The sequence below is a fragment of the Mchenga conophoros genome, linkage group LG7, assembly GCF_057382185.1.
Source record: "Mchenga conophoros isolate Kocher_MC1m ecotype Shallow Benthic linkage group LG7, M_conophoros_male_GT1.1, whole genome shotgun sequence".
In the NCBI taxonomy this organism is placed as follows: domain Eukaryota; kingdom Metazoa; phylum Chordata; class Actinopteri; order Cichliformes; family Cichlidae; genus Mchenga; species Mchenga conophoros.
In genome coordinates, this window is record NC_140532.1 from 64944435 (window position 1) to 64969322 (window position 24888).

General features: G+C 42.9%; 1 protein-coding gene, 1 non-coding gene and 3 pseudogenes across 2 annotated transcripts in view; 1 reads left to right on the forward strand and 4 right to left on the reverse strand.

Moving 5' to 3' along the window:
• ldhd (lactate dehydrogenase D) overlaps positions 1-24888 on the reverse strand; it is a 51951-nt gene that overhangs the window by 12315 nt on the left and 14748 nt on the right. The window lies entirely within an intron of this gene.
• trnag-gcc (transfer RNA glycine (anticodon GCC)) lies at positions 362-432 on the reverse strand. The gene has a single exon. It is a non-coding gene; the product is annotated as a tRNA-Gly (tRNA).
• Positions 3917-5452, reverse strand: LOC146571548 (uncharacterized; annotated as a pseudogene).
• Positions 5691-7091, reverse strand: LOC146571549 (uncharacterized; annotated as a pseudogene).
• Positions 12432-13684, forward strand: LOC146571550 (uncharacterized; annotated as a pseudogene).

A 24888-nucleotide genomic window follows, 5' to 3' on the forward strand; every position in this document is an offset into this window, starting at 1 on the left:
ACCCTTTTTTTTTTTTTTTTTTTTTTTTTCTTTGACTCACTGTTCAGTTTATTGACCAACATCTGGGTTTTGTTGTTTTCCTTCTCTAAAAGGTGATAGCGGCTTGCCTCTTTTTCAGTTTAATTTAACCATTTGCCTCCCTGTCTCCTTTTTTTCAATTTGGACACCTTTTGTTACTTCCCCGTCATCCCCTGGACCTTTTAGGGTAATGTTACAATAGGTTTACACTTCATTTTAACCCCTAGGTAGCACAAAATCTGTCAATGTTTGATTTCTGACTAAGAGAGAAGCAGTTTTAAAGGTGTGCATTTTATAGATTCAGATTTAAAAATATATAGATGGAGGGAAGAAAAGTAAGCCCTGCGTTGGCCGGGAATCGAACCCGGGCCTCCCGCGTGGCAGGCGAGAATTCTACCACTGAACCACCAATGCTTGCTGCAGCAACTTTTGCACAGAAAACAGAGGACGGCCCACAGTCCAGTAGAAGGTTGTTTAGGGTTTTCTCTAAGTGTTGGGAACTGTATGTGAAGAGCAAGGGTGGATCTGAATGTGAAACTGAAATTGGCTAACAACACAGTCAGTCACAAGACAATGAACACCTTTCAAAAAGTGCTCACTACTGTACCAATGCCTGATGAATCTTAAATGGCAAACGTCATATACTACATTTCTTCCTTGGATCCTACTTCAGTTGGGTACAGAACAAAACTGAGGTGTCCCTAGGATTTATACTGGTATCCTCAACTACTCAGAGAATCTGGAAGCTCTAAGCTTTTGAAAGTGTTCATTAACGGAGGTAAATGATTAGCTGACTGGACAGTGAACCGAAAAACTGAAGAGAAGCTAGAGAGAAAGTACAATAACCAAAAGTCTACTAAATAAAACAAATTAACTAAACAGATCTAACGTTTGTCGTCACAATAGAATTTCCAAGTTACTGAATGTCACATCCCTCATGGTAAAGTTTGGTAAACTTGACTGACTGAATATGGTTATAAGATAAAACATTTTGTTAGAGTATTATCTTTACAGCACTGCAATTATCTTTTACAACATGACATTTAACACGTTTAGTCTTTTGTATTTTGGACTGTCAGTGAGAGAGAACAATGAATTTGTAGACGTTGCTTTAGTCTGCGCTTTTTAATTCACACGAAATGTACTTTGATATGGGCTGTATCAATAAGGACATGAAAGGATTTCTCAGAAAGATAAATATAAAAAGTGAATCTTTTGAAAAGAATCAGGAAACTGTTATGATGCACGACCATTAAGATGAGTCCTAGCGTATTAGGAGTTACTGGGTTGAAGTTAAAGTATTGCTTGCTTATTGAGCGCTAGGAACTTTTGCAGTGGCTGGGAATAAAACCCGCGTGGGAGCTTGGGATTGTTTAGCTCAACAGGCCTAAGCAGTTTCCTTTTCATTCTCTATGGTAGTGCTAAACTTCAGGTGTCATATTTTTAACCATCGTGATCCTTCTTGTGCTGTTGTGAGTTTGAGATGCGGCACTTTTTAAAAATTTCCCACTTTTAAATTTCAGGAAACAAGACAACTTATGTACCACCTGAAACAGATCTCAGCGATCCTTGTTCATTCATCAAAAGTAAGAAACGTTGTTTGTAATGAGAGTAAACCAACAGATTAACTTTTCAGGTGTATTTTAAAGGTAACAGAAGTGTCCACTGTGATTTCATTTACTTGATTTGTTTAAGGAAGCTTCTATCGCTTGGGTAAAGGCGGTTAGATTTAATCAGCTGTGGTAAAATGGCATGATGAAAATGACGAATGAAGCTGTCTTGATGCATGCTCAATCAGGCCTGAGTCAAATCCCGGTCTCTCTCCATTTTCATTTATGGTTGATGTTCACTTAAACATCTGCTTAATGCATAGATCATTAATTATTCAAAATCATTTTTACATTTTCTCATCTTTTCATCTCTCTCAGAATTTGCATAAATTAATTACAGAGAGACTGCATTCATTTTTTTTCAGGACCCAGTACAGATGCTGCTTGCACATCTTCACTGCTGTTTTCAAAAGTGGGCACTTTGTGGACAGAAGGTGAGCGTGTACAGCACGTGAAAAGTTCCTAGATTTTTAGCACTAGTGATGCTGCTGTAACGCTGATTTTTAAAAATTTTATATTTTTTTTAATGTATTCTAAGAGAAACAATGTAAGAGTAACACTGCTTTTCAAATATTTATGTTTAAATTTTAGCTCCTTCAGTTCAGCCAGCTATGGCTGGTTATAAGCATGACCTCAGCAGCTGGACTTTCTCTTCACACCAGAAGCTGTGGATGAAGACTGAGCTTCAGGATCTTGGACTGTGGCCTGGGTCTCAACCAGTGCGTAACTCCAAGGGAACGCCACTTCACTCCGGCGTCTCCCTCCACAACCTGAGTGGCTGACCTGCCATCTCCAAATTTCTTCCAGCTCCACCCCTTCTTTATATGGAAACCAGAGTGTGTTATCATTGTCAGGTTAAGAAACAAATACATCTTGCCATGACTCCATGGTTGCTTTCGTCTACAAGTGGTCTCTGCTGGTGTGGGCAGGCCAATTGTTGGCACCACTGGTCAGTATTACATCCTATCCTCATGACTGACAAGAACTGGTGTGCTGACAATCCACGATGGCTGGAGAAACTGTCCAAAAGGTTTACCGAACTTTTCTGACATCCAAAAAGGCCATCTGCAAGTCTTTACGGATGAGCTGAGGTGGACTGACAAATCTCCAGCAAACATGGCAAACCAAATCGACGAACTCATGCACCACGAGTATGAGCTCACCTGGCATACCTCCATGCCACAGACTGTGTCTGGGACTCTGAGTCATGAAGCACAAGGACAGGGGAACATTGGGCAGTTACAGAGGAAGGGAAATTGACCCATATCGATCATGGTATGACAGTGTGAACGGCACAAATCCGATCTGGGTCACTTTCATATGTGGTACTGAATCCGATACATATCCGATGTTTCAGAAAGCGACTGCTGTTTGAACGGTCATGTCGCATTAAATCCGTCTTTTACGTCACTGACACAAGACAGATGCCAATTATCAGCTCCGGAGAAGCGCCCGATAAGACATTGCGAACGCTTCCTGGCCATCCAGTGTAGATGTCAGTGAAACTGTTGGGAAGACAACGTTGGAGAAACGTGAACATTTTACTTGTTCTGTATAATCTGCAGATTCTGACAGAAACCTGCAACTATCCTTTGAAGCGCCGCTCCTCTAAAACAGCAATAAGGATAATTATTAGGTTATTTACATTATTATGTAAATAACAAAATAACTTAAAGCAAAAATTGGGAAACATAAAGTCCGAAGTCTTTATATTAAGGCCATCAGTCAAACAATATTGTTTGGTCTGGGTCTAAACGGAGCGCGTTGTGTGTGACAGCCAAAGTGTCTGGACCATCTCCAGCTGTTCGCTGCATGTATTAAAGATAACTTCAGACATTGTCCTGAATTGATTCTTCTGTCTGGTGGACATGTCTGACATAGGCTGTACAGTCACACAGGTAAAAGACAAGCAGTCGTGTTTCTAATAATATAAATCAAACAGAAGGTTATGAAGATAAAAGCTGTGAGACCCCTCTAGAGAAAGTGTGATTGTTATCATCACATGACGTGACTTAGAAATAATGTACAAGATTTAAGGGCAGCACTAACAATTTATTTTATTTTTTTTTATTTTTTTTTAAAAACAGATTACCTGATGGTAAGCATACAGTTATATAAACATGTAGGTGAACTCTAACAGGTTATAAAGAAGAGTGATACTTTTGCAGAAAACAATTTACTTTTTTACATTTACAATGTTATTTATATAAACAAAAGAAATGTAACTAGAGAAAAAAAACTCTTAGGTACAGTGTCAACTGTTTCTTCCTAATTTCTTTTCCTTTTTTTTTTTTTTTTTTTTTTTTTTTTTTTCTTTCTTTTTTTCTTCCATCTAAGTCTCTCTGCCTCATAGAAAGCAGACTCCTGAAACTCCTTCCAGGTCATTTCCTTGTCCACGCCTTTGTCTCTGTATAGAGTACACTTTCAAAGGGCAGCAAATATAGTTTTCCTGCCACTCCAGCGAAGCCCGTATGAATGTGTGGACTATTTGGTCCCTGTTTCAGGTCCCTGTGGCTGAATCTGCTTTTCCTCCATCCTTCTCTTCTCCCTCTTCTTGGTAGCATCCGGTTCCCTCTGGAAAAATTCTGTCTGAGCAAATTCTTCAAAGGGCATTTTAGGGTTACCGATTCCCTCAGCAGCATAACTTTGATGCACCTTGTTGGAACAATAGGAATAGCGCACAGGCCCTCTCTGGTAAAAATAATGGACGGTGGATCCATCTGTCTCATATTGAGACTTGGGCTGTCCACAGGCAAGACAAGTCTTTGTCTGCCTTTTTCCCCTCAGGCTGCTGCTGCCTTTCCAAGATGCCCTCCACAATCTTCTCTATTGAGACTTGTGTCAGTGGTGTAGACAGGGCAGGAGGAGGCGGGTTAAAGACGGCAGGCTTTATGGTGACTACAGGGATACTAGTTGTTTCACTGCCTTCAGTTAAAGAGTGCCCCAGCTGCTGAGTCTCCAGAAGTTTTTCTGGGCTTATGTTCAAAAATGAATTGGTGTTGAGAAGTTTAGCCAAGTGCTTCACATACCGGGATACGTGCACCTTGGATGTAGGATGCAGCAAGCTGTTGGGATCTGTAGCAGAGCGATGGACCATGTCTGCATAATCTTGATCCACAAGCTTCACGCAGCAAATATAGTTTTCCTGCCACTTCAGGGAAGCCCGTATGAATGTGTGGACTATTTGGTCCCTGTGGCTGAATCTGCAGAGGTAGCGTCCGGTTCCCTCTGGAAAAATTCAGTCTGAACAAATTCTTCAAAGGGCATTTTAGGGTTACCGATTCCCTCAGCAGCATAACTTTGATGTATCTTCTTTGAACAATAGAAATACGGCACAGGCCCTCGCTGGTACAAAATAGTGGATGGAAGATCCATCTGTCTCATACTGGGACTTGGGCTGTCCACAGGCAAGACAAATCTTTCTGCCTTCCTTCCTCAGGTTGCTCCTGCTGTTGATTCTCTAAGATGCGTTCCACAATCTTCTCTATTGAGTCTTGTGTCAGAGGTGTAGACAGGGCAGGAGGAGGTGGGTTTAAGTAAGCTGGCTCCATGGTGACCACAGGAACACTGGTTGTCTCACTCCCTTCAGTTAAAGAGTGCCACAGTTGCTGAGTCTGCAGAAGTTTTTCTGGGCTTGTGTTCAAAGAAGTGTTTAGAAGCTTAGCCAAGTGTTTCACATAACGGGATATGTGTAGCTTACATGTGCGGTGCAGCAAGCCGTTGGGATCTGTAGCAGAACAATGGACCTTGTTTGCATAATCTTGATCCACAAGGTTTTTCTTCCCGTGGTGCTTTTGCAGAAAGTCATCTATTGTCTCTTTCATGGGTCGTGTCTAGCGTGTGTGGTCCAGCACAAAAATCCGTCCACCTGTCTTTATGGGTCCAGTGCGAGCACTCGATGACGAGGACTACATCGACAAAAGTAGAGCTTTCTGGGAAACAATAGTAATAGTTCAGTGGTTGCTCATATCATGTAATAATAATAATGCCAAATTGTTTGACAATACTAATATGTTAACTTTCACATGACTGTAGGTTGCTGGATGTCTTCTGATGGTATCTCCTGCTTTAAAAGCACACTAGCAGAAAATGGTTGGGTCACAGGTGGTGCTGATGTATGTAATGCCACGGCTAGCTGGAGAAGGGTCCCAATGCTGGAACCTGAAGTTGGGCAGAGACAGGTTTTTGTACAGAAGATGGGGCCTGAAGGGCACCCAGTTCACCTTCTGGGTTTTGTGTTTGTCCCAGTTTAAAGGGACTGGACGGCAGCCTGGCTCTCTGTATTCAAGCCCAAATCGCTCTCCAGTGTCTGACAGAGAGGTGACCGTGGCTCAGGGGGTTGGGAATTGCATCTGTAACTGGAAGGTCGCCGGTTCGATCCCTGGGCTCTCTGTCCTGATCGTTGTGTCCCTGGGCAAGACACTTTACCCTACTTGCCTACTGGTGTTGGCCAGAGGGGCCGATGGCGCGATATGGCAGCCTCGCTTCTGTCAGTCTGCCCCAGGGCAGCTGTGGCTACAACTGTAGCTTGCCTCCACCAGTGTATGATTGTGAGAGTGAATGAATAGTGGTATTGTAAAGCGCTTTGGGTTCCTTGAAAAGTGCTATATAAATCCAATCTATTATTATTATTATTATTATTATTATTACTTCTCCTGACCGGTCACTCTCCTGGAGGCTGCATTCAACTCCACCACTAGAGCTGGATCAAAAACAGAGGGGAGAATGACAGCCGGCTGCTTACGGTCCACCAGTCTTTGGTAGTTCCATCGTGCCACCCCTGTCATGCCCTGGGCCTGGAATAATTCAGTGGATACATGAGTGCCGGTGATCCACTGGGCCTGGTGAAAATGGTAACCCTCCAGCTGTGAAGTGCATCGGAAGGGAATCCAGATGGGGTCCTTAGCGCCTTCGCCAGGAACATAGTTTAGCTAAAGAGTCCCACCATACCAAAACATTACACCCTCGGAAAGTTCAGGGTCACTCAGCTAACCACAAGGAATATGCACTCTCTCTATGCGCCACACCTTCAGCATGGATGGCTTGAAAAGTGGGACGTTGTTGGGGCCTGTGGCCAGGTAAAAATGGTTTAGGACTCTTTTCCACTCTGTTCAGCAGCTCTGTGGGTTGTGATATTTTGCTCCCGCAGTGCTCTCGTATGTGTTGCTTAGTGCGATTAGCAGAATGTATACAACAGAACTTATAAGCATGGAGCCTCTTCAGGGTCGCCTGATCAACCACTGAGAAGGCAGCAGAGAAGCTGGCAGAAAGTGCTGATCAATGGATGATGCTCAGAGGTGAACTCCCACAAATCGCCTCAGGCAGTGCAACAGGTCAAGTTTCACAATAATGCTGCTATTTTAGTGGGTTTAAGGCCCTAGCAACAATAGCAGGAGTCGTTTTCCAGGCATCCCACGATAGATTTTCACCAAGGATACAGTCTGGGATCCTAAATGGAGCACAGCAAAAAGTTCACCTACATGTTCATATTACACTGTATGCTTACCATCAGGTAAGCATACAGTGTTTTGAAAAAGTTGATTTAAGCAAGTTGTGAGTGCTGGCTTTAAATCTTATATATTATTTCAACCATGTTTTCTCTAGAGGGGTCTCACAGTTTGTATCTTTATAGCCTTTGTTTTATTTATATTAAAAGTCAAGCAGTCATGTTTCTGTCTGTTTCATAGGGGTGGGTTTAAATAATTGATTTTCTGATTTTAAATCTCTTAATTTGAATAAAGCGATATTGATTCATTAAATCCTGGATCGATTTTTACATGCGTGTTTTGCCAAAAATGCCAAATCTCTGGTTAAAGCTCACAAAACTATTTCAACAACCACTAAACAGGTAAAACGGCAAACGAGAGCAGGTAAATGGATTCCACACAAAGACGTAAAAGGAGAGTGCGCACCCGATGCATCAGAATCTATAAGATGTTTGCGTTCTCACCCGACGGCACGTACGCAGACACACTGGAGGCTGAAAGCTGACATCTCACAGATTCTGAGCTGCAGGTTTTTATCTCTCTCCAACCAAAATTCACTGAACCAGCAGCAAAAGATCCAAACTAAGCTTCACATTTGATAAATATCATCATTAATTCACTCTTACTTTTGCCGTTTTGCTTCCACCACGATAAAATCGCACTTCGTGCACAGCTCTTTCTCTCTCTGTGTACTTCAAGAACAGAAAGAAATCACCTCCGACAAGAGATCCTAATTTCTGCTGTTCAATGCCGAAGAAATGTAAACTTTTTATGCCAATATCATGGTCCTGGGTGTGACCCAGTGTTTTGTGTTTAATTTATATTTCTTGAGTATTGTTATTAATGGTTTTAGTTCTTTTGAAACTAGAAGCTAGAACAACAATGTGCCTTCCCTGTGTCCGTATTATGTCTACTCCACTTATTTTTCCTGTCCCACAGTTCATGCCTCTGTCTCAGGGTCCACATCTGTGTTGTTGTTGTGTGTTGTGTGTTTTTGTTTGTTTGTTTTTCCCCCCGTCCCCAAGTACTCACTGTTATCTTTGTTCCTAGTCTGTCGTTTCCAGTTTTGTAGCTTCCCAGTGTTTAGTTTTAGTTTCCAGTTTTCACGTTAGTTTGTTGCAAGTTTATTTTATGGCGTTTTCTGCTACAGCGCAATAAAGCTGCCTCTTTTAGTTCACCCTAGTGTCTCAGAGTTCTGCATTTGGTTCCTTCATCCTGCCTCCCATACAGCAAACCATGATAAAAGAATTTCTGTGTTTCTAATAAAAACTCTACTTCAGCAGCATCAGGTAAAGTTAAAGCAGAGCATGTTGATTCATGGTTTTCTTGTGTTTTTGATCGACTGCTGAATATTTTTAAGCGTCTGAATCTAAGAGTACATTGTTCACCATCTTACAATGCTGTGACTGGAGCCATTGTTCAACTCTTGGTGAGTAGTACTCATGGCCATTGATCAATGATCATGATAATTTCAGATCACTTTCCGGTTTTGTTTAATACTGTAGCGAGCGATGTGGATTTGAACAGTGATGGCCCTGTGCGGCAATCGCGCACGATTAACTCCCAGTCAATCGCCCACTTCATTGATGCTTTCCTTGACTCTCCCCTCTCTGATGCTAACTGTAATGGGGTTTTATCAGCGGATGAGCTTGCTAACCTCTTTTATACTACATGCGCTGACATCCTTAATTCTGTGGCACCTCTGAGAATTAAACGTGCCAAATCCTCACAACCCTGGCTAAATGATACTACTCGCGCCCTTAGGCGTGAATGTCGTCGTGCTGAAAGAAAATGGAGGAAAGACAAACTCCACGTCTCTCTGGACATCCTCCAAAATTGTCTAAGTATCAAAAGTCTGTTAAAGCTGCCAAATCTGCCTTTTTGTCTAGCATTATTATGACTAATAGCCACAACCCCCGAGCACTTTTTAATACTTTTAATTCTGTGATAAACCCTCGCACTACCACTTATAGGGATGCCTCCCCTGCTCTTTGTGATAAATTCTTAAAGTATTTCTCTGATTAAAATCTCAGCTCTAAGGGCTTCTCATCCATCTCACCCATCATCAGTTTTAGACCCAGTTCCAGCTTCTGAATGCTTGACTGTCTTTCAACAGTTTGAGCCAGTGTCTTATTCTGCTTTAAAAGATATAATTGATCATCTCAAAATCTCTGGTTCCCCGCATGATATTCTTCCTTCTTGTTTCTTTAAGGAAGCTTTACATGTTATTGGGCCTTGTATCTTATCTCTGCTGAATGCATCATTGTCATCAGGTTGTGTACCGTCTGTCTTTAAGCATGCTGTTGTGCAACCTATTATGAAAAAGAAAAATCTTGACCCTAATGCTCTCACTAACTTCAGGCCGATCTCTAAACTCCCTTTTATTTCCAAAATATTGGAAAAGGTAGTTCTAAAACAACTTCAGGCCTTTTTAGATGCAAATGGTATTAATGAAAAGTTTCAGTCTGGTTTTAAACCTCGCCACAGCACAGAGACAGCCTTACTTAGAGTTTTTAATGATCTTCTTTTAACTGTAGATTCTGGATATTCTGTGGTCTTAGTTTTACTTGACTTGTCTGCTGCTTTTGACACGGTTAATCACAACACTCTTCTATCAAGATTGGAACATGTTGTTGGTCTCAAAGGTACGGTTTTATCTTGGTTTAAATCCCATCTCTCAGAGAGGTCGTTCTCTGTTGCTATGGGGCAACACTCCTCGGCTTCTGCCCCTATTTATTGTGGTGTGCCTCAAGGGTCCGTGCTCGGTCCTGCTCTTTTCTCTTTGTACATGTTGCCGTTGGGATTAATTTTTAGAAAACATAACATCTCCTTTCACTGTTATGCCGATGATATCCAGATTTATTTACCTTTGAAATCCGATGTGACTGCTTCTTTGCAACCTCTGTTCAACTGTTTGCATGAAGTTAAAATTTGGTTATCACATAATTTTCTTACATTGAACGAGAATAAGACCGAAATCATAGTCTTTGGTAGTCACACTCCGCTAGACCAGTTAGCTGATGCCCTAGGCCCTCTCGCTAGCCATCTTTCGTCCACTGTAAGAAACCTCGGAGTGTTCCTGGATGGCTCTTTTAAACTCGAGAAACAGGTGTCCACTGTGGTAAAAAACAGCTTTTACCAGTTGCGTCAGATTTCCAAAGCAAAGCCGTTCCTTCCTTTAAAAGATCTTGAAAAGCTTATCCACGCATTTATTACATCCAGATCGGACTACTGTAACTCCCTCTACTCGGGCCTCCAACACTCCTCTCTTTGCCGGCTCCAGTTAATTCAAAATGCAGCGGCGCGTCTTTTAACAGGTACGAGAATTCATGAACACATAACTCCAATTTTAGCCAAATTACATTGGCTCCCTGTTAAATATCGTATAGATTTTAAAATTCTTTTGTTCACTTTTAATATTTAGAATAATTTAGCGCCCAGTTATCTTTCTGATTTACTCCATTCATACAATCCCAACAGGGCACTTAGATCATCCAACCATAGGCTCCTAGCACAACCTAGGACTCGAATGAAGTCGAGAGGCGACCGGGCCTTTGCATCCGTGGCACCCAGACTCTGGAATAACCTCCCCGTTCATATTCGCACTGCCGAGTCTATCCAGTCTTTTAAATTACGTCTTAAAACTTATTTTTTTACTTTGGCTTTTGATTCTGTCTAGTTGGCTGTTTTAGCTTGTTGCGTTGTTACCTATTGTTTGTTGTCCTCTTCTATTGTTTGTTTTAACTGTCTCATGTTTTTATTGACTGTGAAGCACTATGGTCAACACTGTTGTTTTTAATATGTGCTATATAAATAAATTTTGATTTGATAATTTGCATATTAATGATTATGACACAGACCTGAAGGCCCATTGTTGGTCAATGGTGCTAGCGTCGGCCATCCACTAAAAACACAGGTGTTTTATACTGGTGTAAACACTCTTGCACTGGCTGGGAATCAAAACCAGGCCTCCTGCATGGGAGGTTGGGATTGCTTAACTAAACGGCCCCAAACAGTTTTCCATTCATTTTCTATGGTAGTGCTAAACCACTACAGATGTAATATATTTTTGGCCACTATGGTCTTCTGGTGCTCTTGCGAGTTTGAGATACGGCTTTTTTTTTTTTTTTTTCTCTTTTAAATTTCAGAAGACAAAACAAATTATGCACCGCTTGCAACAGATCTCAGCGATCCTTGTTTATGTTCCCTTTTTTTTTTTTTTTTTCCTATTTTTTTTTTTTTGCCTGTCCCGTTTGGGTCTTTAGCCATCAGAATTATTGTCTGAAGGCCAAGAAGGATGCCCAACAGATTTACTTTACCAAGTGGATCATCACGGCTCTGCCATATTGGTCCATTTGACCTTTTTGTTGTTGTTATTATGATTATTTTTATTTTTCAGTTGTTACAGATGGGACAGACATGACTGAGGGATAGGTAAGAGAGAACAAAAGAGAGGGGTGTAAAGAAAAACAGAGGGGAAGAGGGACGGTGAGAAAGGGGACTTAAAAGAAAGGAAGAAAAAAAAACTCACCTGGATCACCTGTTGAGAGAAGGGGGGGGAAGAGAAAACAAGCAAAAAAGAGAGGAACATAATAAACACCACACCATTGCAATAATCTAGCTAAGTGTAAATAACAGTAAATACTAAATATTGAATGTTATTGTGCAGCACCCAAGACTGACAGTGCACAATGTGCTTTGAGGTAGCAGCCAAGAAAGGTGTAGTTTGTCTGTGAACACCTGTGTGCGCATCTGTATGGATGAGCGCACTTGTATTCAAAAGGTTTCTCCATGTAACGATCTGTTAGGGGGTGTGGGGAGCATTAGCCCCGTCCCCCAGGGCATGAAAGAGGCATGGAGGAGATCGAGCCCGAAGAGCACCATCGGCTCCTTGGTCATTGATCAAAGATAAGAAACGTTGTTTGAAATGAGAATAAACGAACAGAATAAATTTTCAGGTGTATTTTAAAGATAACAGATGTGTTGCAATATCATTTGCGATGCAATGGACAAGGGCTGGGCGATATGGCCTAAAATAGATATATATCGCGATATTATTATTATTATTATTTTTTTCCTCCCCCCCCCCCTGTATAACGTATTTTACACACTGTAAGGCGAACTTAAAATCCTTTAATTTTCTCAAAAATCGACAGTGTGCTTTATGTATGAATTCTGGTTGTGCTTACTGACCTCGAACAGATTTTATATGGTACATGGCGCGCAGAAATCTGTCCAATGTTTTAGTACAACTTTGGTAAGCTACGAAGGCGCACCGCTTGGTGGATTGCCGGAGCATTACGGCTACTGTAGTCAGGAGCCTCGCAGAGTAATCTGGGTCCAAAACTCCGTCTGCTTCAGGTCCCAAAATCAAACGAACACTGCGACACAGTTTGTATTGCCTGGAGAAAAAACACTTATCGCAAATGTTTATTCAGATTTTCTCTTTATTGTTCTCCTGCATCCTGCTGTTAAACCCAGCCACAATGTGCAGCAAGATTATAACCTGAAATGTCTTTGTTTCTGTTTGGAATCAATTTTGTTTAATATAATTGTTTATTTTTTCACTGCATGTCAAGATGCACAAGAAAGTTGCGCCATATCCAGGGAAAATCTCAGTGGTGTTCCGCAAGGGGCCACTTGGATACACTCTCCAGGACCCGTCAAAAGAAGCTCGACGGATTAAAAATGACCCCAAACTGCAGGACAAGTCTGCACCTGTGAGGGAGGACTTTGTACGTCAGAATGCTCTGACTGACGTCTATCAGAGAGGAGGGGATGTGTCTGACATGAAGGAAGTGCAGGGAGAGAGTACATCCTGCAGTTTGGAAAGTATAAAGGGAAATCTTTCCGGTGGCTTCTGGAGAATGATGTCGGGTACACCATGTACCTGATCAAAGATCTCCAGAAGGAAGAGGCTGCAGGGACCTCTGTGGAAGAAAGGCATGGCAAGGAGAGCTTGCATTCATTTGTACAGTATGCCCTCAGCTTTACAGAGAAAGACTCTTCTGAACTGCGAGACCAGCAGAGTGAGTGTTGCTGCAGATGCCTCTGAGGATGATCAGCTGGTTGGCTTTGGCTCACGAACCAAGAGCACCTGGAAGGATATTTGGGATGGTAGAGGTGACGGCTATGCAGCCTTTATCATGAGGAAGAGCTGCAGTCAAGGAACATGGATGCATAAGTTGCAGCAGTACCTGTGGAAGAAGCAGCAGTCTGCGTCTGATTGCAAAAATCCTCCAACTAAACCCCTGGGTAAATTGTTTTAATAATATTTAATAACGTTGTTGATGTGAAATAAGTTCAGTATATATTTATCTAATTGTTGCCTGCATCATAGGGATGGATGAGGATAAAGCCCTGGAGGACGCAATGCTGAGCATCTCACCTGTAAAACTACAAATGCAGAGCTGTAAGTACTGCGCTATTACTAAATGTCAGACGTGATAATGGCTAAGTCTGTTTCTATCTCATATGCCTCTGTCTCTGCATAACTAGTCACTGTGCCAGCAGCAGCAAAAGGGTCCACACCCAGAGGATCTTCCGGAGCAAACACAGGCTTTCAAATGAAAGGTTTCAGAACTGGAGTACAATTGTTTTACATGAATTGTTCTCCAAAGCTGAGCCTGAACTTTAACTTTTATATATTGTCTTGTTCTTGTTTTTGTGTGTTCTGGCGATGTTCCTCTAATAGTATAGTTGTATGCTGGCATTATGCTAACACCACCTGGGTCTGGGTGCAGTTTCCCCCTCCAGGGGCAAGGGTACCTAGACTCAGTTCTTAGAGCACGCTTGGAGTGTGATTGTGTGTACAGTGTCTCTCTATGTCTGTCTCCACGTTGGTTGAGTGTTGAGTAATTGCATATGAGAGCATGAGGGTAGGAATGGATGTTTGTATCTGTGTGTGCCTGTATGTCTGTGTCTATATGTCAGGTTGGGTACCAGACGCCACCTCTCTGGGGACATCTCAGGACCTCTAAGGTATGGAGGCCTATCTCCCCCCACTTCCCCCCCTGCCAGTGGCGGACTCCCTCAGACATCGGTGCGTTGGTGGTTTTTTGTGTCCGGGGATGGGCGCCCAGGTACACACCAGCTCACTCCTGGTGGCTGCTTGTCAGGGCCTGGGGCTCGCTCAGGCCACTTCGGGGGTGGGGTGCCCTCGGCCTCTCGGACTGGGGCTCGGTCACTCTGGCACAGCTGGCTGCCGGCGGAGCTCACGGGCACGTCACTGCAACCCCCCCTGGCTTCTGCTCTGCGGCTGCTGAGTGAGCCCTCATCTGGGACTCTCCTTGGCTTTTTCTGGGACAGTGGCGCGGCTGCCCCTCTGTTGGTCTTCCTTGGTCTCTTGTGTTCTGGGGGCCTCTGGATGTCTGGAGTCTTGATCTCCTCCATACCTGCTTCATGCCCTGGAGGACGGGGCTGTGGCTCCCCCATACCCTCTAGCAGATCATTACATGAAGGAACATTACATCAAGCAACTTAAAGAAGTCCAGACGCTTTTCTTTGCAAGCTCCTTTGACTACGATGACCTGGATGACTGAGAACCTTCACAGACATACATGAAGGAACCTTTTTTTCCTTTTTCTTTTTCTTTCTTTTTTTTTTTTTGTGTGTCCCGTTTGGATCTTTAGCCATCAGAATTGTTGTCTTAAGGCCAAGAAAGATGCCAAGCGGATTTATTTTATCAAGTGGATCATCATGGCCTTGCCATATTGGTCCATTTGATTGACCTTTATTATAATTATGAATTTATTTTATTTTCAGTTCCTACAAACGGGACAGACATGACTGGGGGATAGGACAGGGAGAAAGAATGAAAGAAAGAGAGGGAGAGAAAGAAAACCAAAGGGGAGAAGAGACGGTGAGAAGGGGGGAAGAAAGAAAAAAAAAAAAACCCAAACAAAAAAAAAACAAAAAAAAAAAACACCTGGGTCACCTGTACAGAGAGAAAAAAACAGAAGAGAAAGCAAACAACAAAGAGCAACATAATAAAAAAACGGCACCATCACAATAAACTAGCTAGCAGTAAATATCAGTAGATACTAAGTAATAAACGATATTGTGCAGCACGCAAGATAGACAGCGCACAATGTGCTTTGAGGCAGCAGCCAAGAAAGCTGTAGTCCGCGTCTGTGAATACCCGTGTGTACACCTGTGTGCATACCTGTGTGGATCAGCATGCTTGCATTCCAAAGGTTTCTCCATGTAACGATCTGCTAGGGAGTGTGGGGAGCCACAGCCCCGTCCTCCAGGGTATGAAGCAGGTATGGAGGAGATCAAAACTCCAGACATCCAGAGGCCCCCAGAACACAAGAGACCAAGGAAGACCAACAGAGGGGCAGCCGCGCCACTGTCTCAGTAAGAGCTGAGGAGAGTCCCAGATGAGGGCTCACTCAGCAGCCGCGGAGCAGAAGCCAGGGGGAGTTGCAGTGACGCGCCCGTGAGCTCCGCCGGCAGCCAGCTGCGCCTGAGTGACCGAGCCCCAGGCCGAGAGGCCGGGGGCACCCCACCTCCGAAGGGGCCCGAGCGAGCCCCAGGCTCCAGGCCCTGACAAGCGGCCGCCAAGGAGTGAGCCGGTGTGTACCCGGACGCCCATCCCCAGACACAAAGAACCACCAACGCACCGATGTCTGAGGGAGTCCGCCACTGGCAGGGGAAGTGGTGGTGGGTGGAGATAGGCCTCCAAACCTTGGAGGGCCTGAGATGTCCACAGAGAGGTGGCGTCTGATACCCAACCTGACATATAGACACAGACATACAGACACAAACATCCATTCCCACCCTCATGCTCTTATATGCACTTACTCCACACTCAACCAACGTGGAGACAGACATAAAGAGACGCTGTACACACGATCACACTCCCCAAGCGTACTCTACGGACCAGGTCTAGGTACCCTTGCCCCTGGAGGGGGGAACTGCACCCAGACCCAGGTGGTGTTACCCTTTTCCCTGCGGTGGGGAGAGGCAGACCGCCCCGACTCCGCAGCAGCAGGGAGGCCCCACACTCCAGACCGCAGTCGGACGGCCAACTCCTCCTAGCCCCCCGCTCCAGCAGGCCGCAGAGAACGGGGGTGAGAGAAGACTCCAAACCTCCCTCCACCCGCTCATTGTAGTGTTGATGCATGTGTGTTCTAAGGTGCAATTAAAACCCAGGAGGGCATGGAGCTACCTGCCAGAGAGCAGCAGGTAAGCGCATAGTCCCTCCTGCTAGCCCTCAATGTCTACGTGTATTCAAAATTGAGAGGTGGGCAACGACGCCAGGGGTAAGGTGTACACCCTGATGGTAATTTGGAGTCCGTGTATCGTGCCCACCCCCAAGATCCTATATGTATGTGTAATGAGAGTGTGAGTAATGTGAATGTCTAAGTTGTGGGATAAAATTGAGGCAGAGGCAGCCAGAAGGGGACAGAAGGGGGGGTAGCCTCCTCTGCACCCTGGTGACATACCCCTACTCCAAGGCCCTGAATGTGTGGGTGGTTGTGGTGGAGCGGGAGGAGGGAGGCAGCTGGAGATGGGGAGGGAAGGAAGGGAGGGGCAGGTGACCCCTCCCTGGGGCCAGCTCCCCCGCTGACCCCAGTAGGCACTCCCATACTCCGCGACCCGCCAGGGAAAGGGGGCCCAGGCCCATCCAGACCAGGGCCCAGCGCAGCAGCGCCCCCCGGCCCCACAGAGCCCGGGACAGTCCACCCAGCCCCACCACAGAGAAAACTGCACCCACCCCACCATCCACTCATCTTCCAGACTACATGAGACAATAGACGCCCAGGCTGAGATCTTCCTCCACCTCTCCTGTATCTCCCCCTCCTGCAGAGAGTTCCTGGGGAGAGGAAAGCTCCTGCTAGGTGTGACAATCTCCCCCACCAGTTGAAGAGCCCCCCAGGTGGCTCGACGCACCGGCGGCACCCTGCGCCAGGGATGGGCCCCCATGCACCCACCCGCCCACAACCCCAGCAACACACAAACCAGGACCCAAGGCCCCGAGGCCCGGCCAGGGCCCCAGCCCAGAGACGGAGCGCCCCCAGAACCTCACGCCCACCCCGGACCCACCCAGGGGCAGACAGGCTACCAGGTCAGTAACCCACGTCCGTCAGCACAGACCCTCCCCTAGCCCCGCTGCACACAGCCACGAGGAAACGGTCACCCGAGAGCCAAAAGAGCCCCCAATCGGACATGACCGTTACCCCGGGTTGAGCCCCCCAAGGAATATGCCTCCAGGGAACCCCCCCGACGCCCTAAGCCTGTCCCTACCCCCACACCAATCACAACAGTGAAGGCGGGACCAAACTATGACCCCCCCACCCCCACTAGGTGATGGAGCTGATCAAAGGAGCCCAGAGCAATTGATCTGATGTGGTGGCAGAGGCTGTATCAAGACTAGGGATGGGTATCGTTTAGGTTTTATCTGATACCGGTGCCAAATCGGTACTTTTGAAACTGTGCCGGTGCTCAAACCGGTGCTTAAAGAATGGAGAACACAAAATTGGTCCAAAAACCTCTCATATTCAGCTGGTTTTTTGTAAAAAGATAACAATGTTAGCCTTTTCTGCAGCTATAGGGATATATGGTATCACTCTTGGCTGGAAGCAGTGCTTAAACAATGGAAAAAATACAAACTTTGTCCAAAAACCTCATGTTTAGCTGTTTCCCTCTTTTTCTTTGGTCATTTTAGCCTTTTTGGCCAGGGTGAAGGGAGTATCTGCCATCAAACAAGAAGACAGCCGCATGTAGCTATGATGATGTTTGCTAGTTCACCTTACATGCATTAATGTAATAACGTGGTTAGCCTACTCAACGTAAATTACACACAAACAACATTAAGCTACTCACGCAGAGAAGAACGGCTGCTGCTGCCATCAAATACGGCGCATTTCTCGGCTTTAAAAAAAAAAAAAAAAAATGCTATGCGTCGCCAGGTGTTTCATCGGATTCGAGGTGTTACTTCCTTTGACAGTATCACAGTATCATCTTAAAGCACTTGTTGCAGGCTGCTGAGTTTTCATATTTTGCTGTGAAGTACAGCCAGACTTTTGACCGCTTCGCCTTGGGCATTTTTAATCTGTAGCTCTGCATAAAAGAACGTACGTACCTGGCCCCACCTACTATCCTCGGAAACGTAAAACGATTGGCTAGAAGTGTATCACAGCTCAGGAAAAAAAAGCACCGAAATGTGCGCTGCTTTTCGGTCTGGTTACTACCGTTTATGTCAGAACCGGTGCCACCAGTACCCATCCCTAATCAAGACTAATGTAATCTAATAGATAATTTCTATATTGGTTAGAATTAAGATTGTTTTTATTTTTCCAGTTCATGAGGACAGTTTTCTTGGCTATGCATAGGGCAGTGAAAACCATATGGGCTATATTCTTTTCTGAAGTGACATCTAAGCTGCCCAACAAACACACTAAGGGGGAAGTTGGAATGTTACATTTCAGACACTTTGATAAGTCTTCACATATCTCGCGCCAAAACTTCTGCACTGGTGGACAGAACCAAAGAGCGTGAATGTAATTGTCTGGTGTATTGCCTTGACAGTGTGAGCAGTTGTTGGAAGATGTAAAGCCCATCTTGAACATCCGATGACCTGTATAGTGCACTCTATGTAGTATTTTGTATTGTATTAATTGCAGACTGGGATTTTTAATCAATTTAAAGGTTTTTAAGCATACCTGAGACCAGAAGTTTCAGTCTAAACTGACTGATAGATCTGCTTCCCACTTTGCAATAGGAAGGGATATTGATTCATCTAATTTAGAAAGTGTTCTGTATATTTTGGATAATAATTTGGGGGATTTAAGAGTAAGAAAATGTGCCGCACTTGGTGGTGTTTGTAATTAAACTTGACTGAGGTTAAATTTCTTTTTTACTATGGATTTAATTTGTTGATATTCTAAAAATCTTTTCTTGTTGATCCCATATTGTGCAACTAGTCTGTCAAATGGAATAAATTCTGTTCCCTCTAATATATGTTCTAAGTATTTAATTCCTTTACAACTCCATTCTGGGAAATTAATCATATTATTGTTTTGTAATATGTCAGGGTTATTCCAGATAGGTGTACGTTTGCATGGGATTAATGAAGACTCCGTTATTTTTAGAAACTCCCACCATGCTGTCAGAGAGAAGCTGATGTTGATACTTTTAAAGCATTCATGTCTTTTGATGTTTGAGCTAATAAATGGTAGGTCTGAAATCTCTAGATCCTTGCATAGTGCCTGTTCAACATCTAGCCAGGGCTCATCTAAGAAGGTATGTTTTGACCATTCTGAGATGAGCTGAAGCCTGTTGGCTAAGAAGTATTGGTGAAAATTAGGCAGATCTAATCCTCCTCCTTGGTTCTTTGTAGCGTTTTTAAGCTGATACGCGGGGGTTTATCTTTCCAAAGGAATTTGGAAATATATGAATCCAGAGATCTGAACCAAGCTTGTGATGGTTTGTTAGGGATCATCAAAAATAAGTAATTTATTTTTGGCAAGATCATCATTTTTATAGTGGCGACCCTTCCCATGAGTGATATGGGTAAAGATTTCCATCTAGTCAGATCGCCTTCTACTTTCTTTAGAAGTGGGATGTGGTTTAATTTAGTTAAGTCTGAAAGCTTAGGAGAAACATTAATACCTAAATATTTAATATTTCCGGATTGCAGTGGGGCAGAGGAAGAATTATGGAAGGAGCAGTTAATGGGGAGAACTGTAGATTTTTGGCCAGTTAATTGAATAATCTGAAACTCTTGAAAACCAGTTTATTAGAGTAATTACCTCAGAGAGGTTGGTTTGTGTGCTTTGCAGAAAAAGCAACACATCATCTGCATAGAGACTGATTTTATGTTCTATGTTCTTACATTTTATGCCCTTAATTGTTGTAGCCTGTCTAAATGCTGCTGCTAGAGGTTCGATAAAAATTGCAAAAAGTGAACGGGAGAGTGGGCATCCCTGTCTGGTGCCCCTCAGGAGACAGAAACTGGAGGATGTCTGGTCATTTGTTCTGATATGAGCTGTAGGGGAGTTGTATAATATTCTTATCCAGTTTATGAAAGAGTTTCCAAAACCAAATTTGTGTAAAGTTGCGAATAAAAATTTCCAGTTAACTCTGTCAAATGCTTTTTCTGCATCTAGGGATAATATTATGGTTTCGATGTTTTTATTGTATGAGTAGTCTATTAAATTAAGTAATCTACGAGTGTTTGTTGAGGAGTGCCGACCTTGTATGAAACCAGTTTGGTCAGGATGAATTAAGAGGGGGGTTATTTTCTCTAATCTCTTTGAGAGAGCTTTGCAGATTATTTTAAGGTCTACATTTAAAAGAGAAATTGGACGACAGCTTGAGGGTCTTTGCCTGGTTTTAGCAGGAGACTAATGTTGGCAGAATTCATATTTGGTGGTAGTCTGCCATTTTCCTCGATTTCCTGCAACATTCCATGGAATACTGGTGCCAGAATTGTCCAGAATTCTTTGTAGAATTCTGCAGGGAAGCCGTCTGGACCTGGAGCCTTATTATTGGGCATACTTATCAGGGCTTCCTGGAGTTCACTTGGCGTCAGTGGCGAATCCAGTTCCATTGCTTGACTGTCTAGTAATTTTGGAAGAGTTACGTTGTCAAGAAACAGATCAATTTCATTTTTTAGATGGGTTTATTTGTGGTGAGTATAAAGTTTCATAGAAATCCCTAAAAATGTTGTTTATTCTTCCAGGGTCATATATTGTGTTCCCCGATAAATCTTTAGCAGCACATAGTTGTTTTTTCTTTATTTATTTTTAACTGGTTAGCTAGAAATCGACCTGATTTGTTACTGTGTTCAAAATTCTGCAAGCGAAGTCTTTGTATAAGGAATTGTTTTTTTTAATTAATAGTTTCATTTAATTCTAGTTTTGTCTTGCGTATTTTGTTCAATGTTTCCTGATCTTGGTCGCACGCGTAGGCTTCTTCTAGTGATTTGATGTTTTTTGTTTTTTTTTATTCCTGAATATTTTTGTTTTCTTCTTTCTTTTTGTGTGATGAGAAAGAAATTATTTTACCTCTCATCACAGCTTTCCCTGCTTCCCATAGAACAGAAGCAGATATTCCGGGAGTGTCATTAAAGTCTAAATATGAAGTCCATTCCTTAAAATATTTAATAAAGTCTTCATCTTTAAGCAATGATGTATTAAATCTCCAGTTTTTACTTGGCGTAGTATTATTCTTGTGCATTAGTGTTAAAGATACAGGAGCATGATCGCTGACAGCTATAGGATGAATCTCAGTGTCTGAAATGTCACTCAGCAGTGAGCTGCTGACCAGAAAATAATCCAGACGAGAGTAAGAGTGATGAACATGCGAGAAAAAAGTATATTCCTTACTGTTGGGGTGAAGGGAGCGCCATGCATCGCGAAGGCCAAAGTCGCTCATATACTGTTTGATTATATTTGTGGATTGCCAATTGCGCTGAGTTCCTGTTGTGTTGAGCCTATCCATTTCTTCATTTAGTCCAAGGTTGAGGTCACCGCCAAGAATGAGTGTGCATTCGAGGTGTTCAGAGAGTGCACTAAAAAATCCGTGGAAGAATGAGGGTTCATCAACATTTGGACCATATATACTTACAATACATAGTTTTTTGTTCAATATTGATAGTTTAATAATTAGAAATCTACCCTCTGGATCTATAACTGTATCGAGTACTGTAAAATTAACATTTTTATGTATTAAGATTGCTACTCCCCGTTGTCTAGAATTATAACAGGCTGCAAACACGTCAGGTGTTTTAAGTTCGTTTAAACCTGTGACAGGTCTGTGAGTTTCTTGTAATAAAACAACATCTGCCTGTAGTTTTTTAAGCTGGTTAAATATCTTTAACCTCTTTCCTCTGGTGCCAGCTCCATTTACATTCCATGTGACAAACCTCAGCATGCCCATAATTGTGTGTGTATGTCTAATGAAGTATGCTGGGTGTTTCGTTTAGACAGGTGGAGAGAATGTGGAAACATCCCTTGTTTGTAAATAGAAAGAGAGAGAGGAAAAAAAAAAGTGTGGTGAGAGGCTCCATAAGTCTGACTATGTGTGTGAATATTCACTAATATGAACAAGCGTGGCTTGTGTTATGTGTCCTGCAAGTCTGTGCGTGCTGTGAGGCTGTTGTGAATGTGCTGCCGTTGAGCGGATGTGTTTGCGTGATCGTGGTGTGAAAATATGGAGAAATAGAGGGTGTTGTTTGTAGGTGAGTGGGGAAGTAGGTGATCACAGCAGTGAAAGACGAGAAAGAAAGAAACCACATGAACTGTGAGCAACAACAAAAAAAAGAAACGAAACGGAAACATTCCAATTAAAGTAATGACTGAGGGTGACGGTGTTATATCTGCTATGACATCATACTGATATTACTAGGTTAAACCCATGTTAAAGGAGAAAGTGTGAATGAATAAGAAAAGAGTGTAGCGGGTTCTTATCTGGAGTGCAGTCAATATAACCACAGTGTGGTGCCGGGGTCGCGGTACAGCTGTCCGTCCACGTAGAGCCGGTCCACGGCGATGACAGCACGGGAGCCTTTCTGGATGAAGCTACGTCGAACTGGGAACAGGACCTTGCGTCGTTCCAGGATCTCTTTGGGGAACTGGTCGTTCACGCTGAAGTCTGTTCCTTTCAGCTCTCTGCCGCGACTCTTCACCTGTTCCTTCTGTTTGAATTGACCGAATTTGGCCACAATAGGACGTGGTCTCCCGGTCCGCGACCTCACACCCCCCAAGCGATGTACTCTATCGCTTGGGGGGCGTGAAGGAACCTTTTAAAAACAAGTGCGTCCATACTCACAGGTGTACACACAGGTGCTCATGTAACCCTGGTTAACATAGCTGTCAATGAATAAAAGCCTGTTAGTAAAAACAGTCATAAGAAATATATTACAGGTGATAAATAGTCAATAAATAGATCATAATGGTTAGAAAATTCATTAAAAACATCAGCAATGATATAATTCATGTTATAGGATTTCTTTTGTGTTTAAAAACATGTTAAAAGGGTGCAGAACTTGCTAATTCATGGTGTTTTATGTTAATTCAGGTAAAATGGCTAAAATATGTATTGAGACTCTTATTGTGAAAGGGCACGCTGCAGCGTGACTCCTGTGATAGCCACACCCAATCGGGTTGTTCCTTCTTTTTGATGCTTGAGAGAGAGAAATGCAGACAGTCCTTGCAGAGCTGCTGCTTAAATGAGTGAAAAAATAGTAAAAACAAGCCAGAAATCTACATAAAGCCATTTTTGTACTCTGGAGAATGTATTTTTGTTTTTCCGACCTGTCCTTGCCTTGGTGACGTTGTAAACATAACCGAACGGGACTTGGTGAGTTCAGAAATTTTATTTGTATTGTTGTATTTTATTTCATGCAAGAAATGTTTTGTTGTATTATATTGCTCATTTCATGCAAATGGAGAGCCAAGGTAGCAGATTTGTTGTTTTATGTTAAAAACGGTGGATTCATGCTTAACCGACACACAGGCTGTACTTCAAAGGCCTTTGACGGTGTTTCAGCACGCCATATTGGCGTCACCTCATTTACGGCTAAATAAGCTGGAAAAAACTGACTTTTACTGTTATTTAAGGGCTATCCTTGTGTTATTTTCGAATGTTTATGCACTTTATTTTGTTGCTATGGTAGGCCATTAAGGTTTGGATCGGGAAATGCCGAGCTAGAATCGGAGTTTGATCCGCTGAGCGAGAAACAAGATGGCGAGCCACCCACGGACCCATTGAACTGTACCGAGCAGGAAAAAAGGAAAACTCCCCCTGCTGGACGTTGAGCTCTTTCGCTGAAAAAAACTGGTAGGAATAATCCATACACCTCTGCAAAAGAACAGCGGCCTTTCAAAGCACTGGATAACCATTTGGAGTAATTCCAGGATCAATAGTTAAAGGACACAAAGAAAACTTTCTTTTGTTTCTTTGTTTGTTTGTTTAAGGGATTCATTCAGCCTTTTGCTGAATTGTTTTCAGTTTTGCATTTATTTATTTTTGTAATTTATTTTGGTCAACCTTACATTTTAATGCTGTAATGGTGTTAATGGAAATGTCAATAATTTTGTTGGGTTAAAACAAAATAAGAACTGGTTGAAATTTAAAGGTGAACCTAGACCAAGATTAAATTAAATCTTGGGCCTAAAGAACTGAACTTGATTTAAAATAACACAGTGTTAACTCAAGAATAGGATAAACTTGAACTTAGAACTTGAAATAAATAAGACAGTAACCTAGGTTGAAAATAATATCCTTCTAAAGCCAAATAAAAGGTTTTGAGATAAATAGGATGAACGAACAGAACATACTGAACTAAAAAGGGGAAAGAAAATATCTTGTTTTCCTTAAATGTGTGATGTTGAATGTGTTATGTAATGTGTCTATAACTGTCTATTCTGTCTTCACAAAATAACAAGCCGGCAATTTAAACGTATTTACTGGTCTGTGGTCTTTATTACACGCTACACTCATTACTGCTCTAGTAATCGAACCTAACTGGTCCTAGTATACTGTAACGACTCCAGAAGTGTTACACTCACACACACAAACTACACCCTTTTTGGCTCCTACCTCAAAGCACACTGTGCGCTGTCGATATTACGTGCTGCACAATAATGTTTAATATTTAGTATTTACTGTTATATTCCCATAGATCATCGTGATGTTGTTTATTGTATTGCTCTCGTTTTCTTCCGCTTGTTTTACTTTTTTCTTTCTCAACAGGTGATCCAGGTGATTGATATATGTATTTTTTTGTCTGCTTATTTAGTAATCTTGTTTTTTTTTTTTTT